General features: G+C 46.7%; 2 pseudogenes; both read right to left on the minus strand.

Moving 5' to 3' along the window:
* Positions 1 to 1,711: 1,711 nt before the first annotated feature.
* LOC136543616 (protein LURP-one-related 15-like) lies at positions 1,712 to 5,101 on the minus strand (annotated as a pseudogene).
* Positions 3,535 to 4,301, minus strand: LOC136545554 (probable metal-nicotianamine transporter YSL12; annotated as a pseudogene).
* Positions 5,102 to 6,634: the final 1,533 nt, after the last annotated feature.

A 6,634-nucleotide genomic window follows, 5' to 3' on the forward strand; every position in this document is an offset into this window, starting at 1 on the left:
TACGCTTGAAACATGCATCGTATCGTGGTGCGGCCTCCTCCACCGTTTGCATCTGGGCGCCACAGTCGTAGCAGGAGACGAGGCTGGAGGGCTTCCATGCCAGGGCCCGGCACTTCTCCTTGCGTTGGCGGTGCCTATTGGCGTCGTCGGGAGCAAGCACACGCGGAGCGACCTCAGTGGCCAACTGGCGGCCGCAGCGTGGGTGCGGTGGTGCCCACGCCGTTAGGCGGGGCGGGCGGCGGAGCAAGTGGCAGGAGTGGCTGAGCAGGAGCAGGAGCAGCGCGGGGTGACCGTCGATAGCGAAGCAGCAGAGCAGAGCAGGGGAGTGGGCGGGCAGCACGGTGGAGGCGCGCGTGGCGGTGGTGGAGAACAGTGCGATAGCCGATGGGCAATGCGAGACGGGAAAATGTTGCTCTTTATTCTTTTATTAGTGAAAGAAGGAAGGTAGACTAGGCCCGCATAGGCTGGTCGGTAGTCCTGGGAAGAAGCGTCCAGGACGGCAGCCGTCCGACGAACGTCTCACCCGAGTATTTCCATTTGTATATAGCTACTGACCCCTGCCTAGACCGAGATCTCATATGGTGAGGAATTGACTAACGGACATAAAGAAGGACAGAGGAGACAAACCTATTTTTGTAAGCTTGTTTGTGGCCTTTATTTGGACAATTTGGTGTTCCCGCAACGAACTCATTTTTTGAAAAAGAAAATAATTTACTTTCTTTTTTCAGACTACTTTCAAGGGAACATATAGCTTCACTTGTAGGCGTTGTTGCAACATGATCACACGAGGGAGATGATTCAGAAGACGTCCAGAGCTTTGAAGGTTGTCGCTCTTGATATCTTTAGAAAAATGGATAGAAAGGCAATAACAGACTTTTTTGTTTATAGTTTTCCATTTAATGTGTGCTCTTTTTCTTTATTTGATAGCCACCAATTGAGCTGAAAACTGTCAAGAATTAGCTATAGGCTTCGCCAAGGCCAGAATCTTTTCCCTTCTAGAAGAACATTTAACTCCATTCTTGTCATAACGCACCAAAGACTGCATATCCATCTAGAGTGCTCAATCGCAAAGAAAACTCGATGAGATTCGGTTTGGTTGGTAACGCATTAATTAATTCAACTATTTTAATAAATGATAAATAAAACAAGCATGCACTGCAGAAAGCAATTACAGAATAATAGTGCTCAATCGCAAGGCAAATATACAGTATTGTTACATCATAAAGCATAAACAAAACCAATTTCAGTCGCTGATCTTGCAATATACTAGCTTGATTTGAGATTAAACCCTCAGCCAGAACTGCTAGTGATGACAGTTGACACCAACTTGAAGCTTAGGGCCTGTTTGGTTCCTTAGACCCAATTTTAATTCATGTCCTATCGGATGTTTGGACACATGCATGGAGTATTAAATATAGACTAAAAAATAACTAATTACACAGATTGCGATTAATTTATGAGACGAATTTTTTAAGCCTAATTAGTCCATGATTTAACAATGTTATGCTACGGTAAATATATGCTAATGACATGTTAATTAGGCTTAATAAATTCGTCTCATAAATTAGTCTCTATCTATGTAATTAGTTTTATAATTAACTCATATTTAGTCCTCCTGATTAGCATCCGAATGTCCGATGTGACATGAACTAAAATTTAGTCCGTAGAACCGAACACCCCTTATTATTGGGATAATCACTGTACGTGGTCACTATTGGTAGTAGTTACGATCCCTGCTGTGAACCTCATCCAGAACCACAACGAGAGCCGCGACGAAGACATGGTCAACGTGAGCGAACACGGTGACATTGAACGTGTCCTTTCCCAGCAGCACATTGGAGAGAGTGTACTTACGGCTTATCTGCAGCACGCACCAACTTACAGTAAATTAATTAACGGTGAATGTGTGTGTTAATGGCTGAATATTTGCAGGCATATATGCACCAAGGCCTCGTTTAGATTACAAATTTTTACAATCTGGACACTGTAGCACATTTCGTTTGTATTTGACAAACTTTGTCCGATCATGGATTAACTAGGCTCAAAAGATTCGTCTCGTGATTTACAACCAAACTGTGCAATTAGTTATTTTTTTTACCTATATTTAATGCTCCATACCTGCGTCCAAAAATTGATGTGATGGAGAGAGAGTGAAAAAACTTAGGAATTTGGAGGTGATCTAAACAAGGCCCAAAACATGCATGCATGCATGATTACTGTTAGAAACCAGATTAATTGATTTTGCACTCACTTGAGCAATCATGACGTCAGAGTCGCCAAGGTAGAAGGCGCAGTTTCTGTCGATGTAGCTACCCTTCAACCTGAAATCGCAGGCCTGCTGGGCGGTGTTCCCGGCCAAGAACACATCCAGCTCTGTCCTCAGTTTCATCAGTGTGGATCTCTTCACGGTGAAGAGCAAATCGCTTGCGTTGGTGCTGTCCCCTCTGAACACTTCCCAATCTGTTGTGCATACTAAATACCTGCAAAATAATATTGCAGTGCATGTGTTCTAGTTATTAGCTAGATCCCGTTGAATTAATTTTGTTTGCTCCTACTTATCCATCCTAACACAAAAATCGACCCTCAGGTTCAGGGCATAATAATCAGCAAGTTTTGACCACAAATTAAATTAAGAGTTAAATGCATGGGTGGTGCATCAACTTGCGCTCTAGTTTCACTTAGGTTCATCAACTCTGAAAGTTAATTTTTGGATCCATAATCTTTGTTAGTGGCGCATTCATAGCTTATACCCATTTGTTTCAATTTTTTAACTGACGCGGTTGTCTATCGTGGCGTCCAGGTTGGATTTGGCGGGAGTTTTGGCGCGGGGGTTTTACCACTAAAGGTGAGGCCATAGGCGGAGACGACGCAGGTCTGGATGACGGTGTTCTCCTGTCGCGTAAAGGGCTGCTTCAGCAAGCCCATGCTCTCGATTGCTTTCGTCCAAAGGCGGACGAGGAAGAAGCCGAGAAGGCTGGCGGAGACGTTGAGCGAGGGGATGACGCCCGTGGTGAGATTCAGCTTCATTACGATGACGCTGAATAAGATGGCGAGGATGAACCCCACCACGAAGGCGCCCACCGTCAGCTGCTCCCGCCATGACTTCACGGGCTTGTCCGCGAACGCCTGCTCCACCGAGGCCACCACCACCTCCTCGGCATTGCCGCTCCCGTCGTCGTCGTCGTCCGCTCCCGCAAGCCCGCCGGCGTGGCGTCGCCGCAGCAGACTGGTGCCTGACTCCAAGGTGTCGGCTCCCGCGTGGGCGGCAGGGTCACCGGAAGCGCTGGCGGCGGCGGTGCCAGTCGCCATAAGGTGGTTGTCTAATGGTTCGTGATGGCTCGGTTGATGCTTGGTAATCGGCGTATTTATTGGAAGGCAGTTGGAATCCAGTTGCGTCACGATCAGGCTCCGGGATTCTGGTGGGCACTGGGCTGGCGCCGGTAGCAGCCCTCCGATCGGAATTGCACGGCCCAGATGTTCTTTCGCTTGGAGAAGGGAAATTCGAGTCAAAACGTTTTGGTTTACCCTTGCAGATATCGACGATATATGACGAGATACAGTTTTGAAATTGAAATTTGAACCCAGGTAACATACAGCTGTTGGGTGTTGGTACCATAATGCTGACGCGTATACGACTAGTGTACTTACTCATGTACAGCAAAAGCAGATCGTGACGAAACAACATTTACCCATCCCGGTACATTTTACAGCATGGTGCATCAACACAAAATACACTTGTGATTCATGCTGACTGCTGACAGATTGTAATTTTCACAGCTTAATTTCCGAGGAAGCCGTCCACTTGGGCGTTCACCGACCTGGACAGGAACTTCATGCAGATCGGCGGCTTCACCTTGGCGAGCGAAACAATGGACTTTGGCAGGGTCCAGATGCCATCGCCGTAGATCAGCCCTGACGCAACCGCAGGTCTGAAGGCGTCAGCTTTGGCCCTGTTGATCATCTGCCACGCGAAGAGGATCACGGTGCCGACGAACATGTCGATGGCGAAGTAGGACCCGACGTAGAACGGGATCGCCATGGCCATCGGCAGCGGGATGAACCTGGCGACCTTCTTCGGCACCAGGTCCCTGATCAGGTTCACGACGATGGCCGCCACGAAGAAGATGTAGCAGAGGGTGAGGCAGTTCTTGGGGAGCGACGAGAAGCCGTCCACGCCGAGGATGGCCATGTTCCGGTACACGATGGCGTACGGCGCCGGGTACTCGCTGCCGCTGATGCCGATGTCGGTGAAGGCCATGTAGAAGAGCCAGAAGACGCATGGGCGCGATGACGCAGCCCATCGCCGTGCCGATCACCTGGCTGATGAACATCGACCTGGGCAACGCCAGCATCAGGTACCCGGTCTTGAAGTCCTGCATCAGGTCGGCGGCCATCGACACGATGCTCATCATCACGCCGCAGGCGGCCAGCCCCACGAGGACGCCGCCGTTGGACGCGCCAGCCCACGCGCCGAAGATGAAGATGGCTGCCTGCAATTTTACCCAATGTCCTTCACCCTCACGTGACGAGCAGATGCTTATTGATCCAAATTGGACGCCACGTCGGTTAAAAAACTAAACAAAGAGGTATGGGCTTGGAATGCACCACTAACCAAGATAATGGATCAAAAAACCAATTTAAGAGTTGATGGACCTAAGTGAAACTAGAGTGCTAAGTTGATGGACCACTGATGCATTTAACTCTTAAATTAAACATAAAGAACAGAGAATAGATCAATATTTTTGCTCCGGTTTCTTGGATGGTGGGTAGCAACGATCGATCCCTTTCTGAATCCAATCATTCGAGAGAAAAAAAAAACAAGTTGCCGACCGCGCGGCGAGTTTACCTTCTCGTGCATGGAGAGGACGGGCTGTCCGGCGGCGTCGAGGAGCACGCGTCGGTTGCGGACGGTGAAAAAACTGCCCTTGACTTGCAGCTCGACGGCGCCGTTGGCGTCGGTGACGGTGAAGTCGCCGCCGCTGAGGCTCGCCACCTTCTTGGTCACCGTCAGCGGCACCACGTCCGGCGAGCAGAACTGGGGCGACACCACCACCACCGGCGCTGGCACCGGCGCCGAGAGAGGTTGGTACGGGCCCGCCATCATCGACCGGCCGGTGTACGGTTCACAGCTAGTTCGCCTCTGCCGCTGGTGCTGAGAGATCGTTTGCTGACTTTGCTTTCGACGGCGGACTTGATTGGAGGCACGCCTTCTTGCTGTCCTTGATTGCAGCTTCCGTTTGCTCTTCTCGTTCGAGCTGAGTGGAGTATATAAATAGATCACTGACAGTTCTTTTTTTTTTTTTGAAAATCAACAGATCACTGACAGTTGACAAGAGAACGGGTGGAGGTATAGACGCGTCGAGGGTGAGGACCGTGGACTGTGGAAAGATCTTTTGTTGAGCGGGGGCCCTCAAAATTCAAATAATTAAAGTGCAGAACAGGTCAATGCATAATAATAATGCCCATCATGCATGATCAGTTATTCGGTTCTGACTCATTCCAAATCTATATATAATATAATCTAAAAAGAAAACCCTAATAGTATAGCTATATGTCCAAAGTTATCCACATCAATGCAGACTACTAGCATGCAGTTCACATCATCCACCAACATGGATGTATACATATCACTACCGGAAACAGCAGATGTGCCGATTGCAAACATGTTTGTCGAGTGCATTCTATCGGGCACTCGGCAAACAAGCTCTTTACCGAGTGCTGCAAAAAACACACTCGGCAGAATAATGTCACTCGGCAAACAAACTCTTTACCGAGTGCTGAAAAAAACACTCGGCAAACTAAGGAAAAACACTCGGCAAAACAGAGACACTCGGTAAAAAACCGTCACATGGACATCCGTTAGTTAGTGTGTCGGCCGTTAGAAGTTTGTCGAGTATCTGTTAGTGGCACTCGGCAAAGAAATAAGTTTGCCGAGTGTTTTTTCCAGCACTCACAAAGAAATAAATATGCCGAGTGTTTTTTTGCACTCGTCAAAAAGATAAGTTTTTTTTCACTTCTGGCCTTGAAAGTTTTCTACTCTCCACATACAACATATGATACTCCATGTTAGGATTTAGTATATTTTTGGATCTCTGTTTGCTATATTTAATTAATTTATTGTATTTCAAGGAATTTTTGGTATAAGTCCAATTTGAACTGCAAGTGATTCAAATAATAGAATAAAATGATTAGAAAAATGATATTCATGTTATTGAGTCCGGTGTGAGGCCTTATCCGGGAAATGAAAAGAAATTTTGAAGACTTGTTCAGAAAACACGACCACGAACGTGTGGCTAAATGGTTTTTAAATTCTAAAAAAACAAACGAAGTCTGAAAATCATAAGATATGTCAAGATCTCATGATATCATACGTGGAGGTTGTGGTAAAAAATTGAGAAGGTTTCGAACAATTTGTCATATACGATGTTTACAAACCGAAGTATCTCAAAAGAAGAATTGTAGCGTTGAGAAGGATTCAGTAAGATTTGGAGTCAAAGTGACGGTCAAATTAGAGTTTGACTTCAAAACTTTTTTTATAGACAATAGAGACCATACATCGTTTCATGTGAAATTTTCATAATTTTTTAGATCCGTTTGATAATTTTAATTTATTAAGTGCAATTATAGAATTTTA

This window comes from Miscanthus floridulus, chromosome 3, assembly GCF_019320115.1.
Source record: "Miscanthus floridulus cultivar M001 chromosome 3, ASM1932011v1, whole genome shotgun sequence".
In the NCBI taxonomy this organism is placed as follows: Eukaryota; Viridiplantae; Streptophyta; class Magnoliopsida; order Poales; family Poaceae; genus Miscanthus; species Miscanthus floridulus.